Here is a 1,126-nt window from a genome sequence, read left to right on the forward strand (position 1 = left end):
GATGCCCTGGGGGTAAGCAGATAAACATCACATTTTCATTTTTGGGTGAACTATCCCTTTAACCCAGGTAGCCAGCTCACCTGGGCCAATTGCGGCTGAGTGTCGGCTCACTCGGCTGTGTTTTGGCAGCGGCTCACCAAAAGTGAGCCAGTTTTGGCCCAGTAATGGTTGCCAGATATGGCTAGGCTTTGGATGTGCGGATTTGGCCCGATTTGCACTGAGACACGGCATATTTAGCCACATTCGGCCCGATTACGGACCATAAGTGCTGGTCTGATTTTGGCTGAGATATGGCCATGCAGACCCGGACCAGTTTAGGTTGAGTGCTGGGGGTGGGTCTCCGTTTACAAGGTCTCTGTTTACAATGTGGTAAATAGTATGTAGCAGTGACACTTAAATTTAAACATAATATATTTTACCTGTCCATGTCATGTTATTTCTTAGTGTATTTTTTTATTTTAATTCCTATTAATATTTTTTTCCATTTTATGCAACATTCTCTTTTTTCTTTAACTACATTTGGAAATTAATGATTTAATTCATATAATGAAACAAGCTTAAAGTGGTTAAGGGAACTTTAACATTTTTTTGCTATATGAGTTTCAAGACATGTGCACTAACTTTGACATCTAATGACAAAACCTGATGGGATTGTTGTGCTGCTAATTGCCAGAAGACCAGAAGAACTTGCTACCCTGGTGAGTAAACATTTGATAATCTAACATATAATATAATTTTAATAAACCGTTCTACACATATAATATCAAAATAATGTTTATTTATAATGAAGCTAGAGCTAGAGTTTAGCTCCAGCCATAATCAAGCACACCTGATCCAGCTAATCAAGGTCTTCAGGATTATTAGAAACTTCTAAGCAGGTGTGAGTTGGAGCTAAACTCTGCAGAGCTGCGGCCCTCCAGGAATTGAGTTTGACACCACTGTATTGTGACTGATCGGATTTGGGCCAGTACTGGCTAAGTGTTTTATTTCTAGTCGGTGTGATTGTGGCCCAATGCCGGTGGTGTTGACTAAGTTTTAGTACCCAGACTCCGGCCAGTACCGGCTAAGTGTTTCAATTCTTGTCGGCGTGATTGTGGCCCAATGCTGGCAGTTTTGGCAGCCAGAA

This window comes from Sinocyclocheilus anshuiensis, unplaced genomic scaffold, assembly GCF_001515605.1.
Source record: "Sinocyclocheilus anshuiensis isolate Anshui unplaced genomic scaffold, SAMN03320099.WGS_v1.1 scaffold71, whole genome shotgun sequence".
NCBI classification, from domain to species: Eukaryota; Metazoa; Chordata; class Actinopteri; order Cypriniformes; family Cyprinidae; genus Sinocyclocheilus; species Sinocyclocheilus anshuiensis.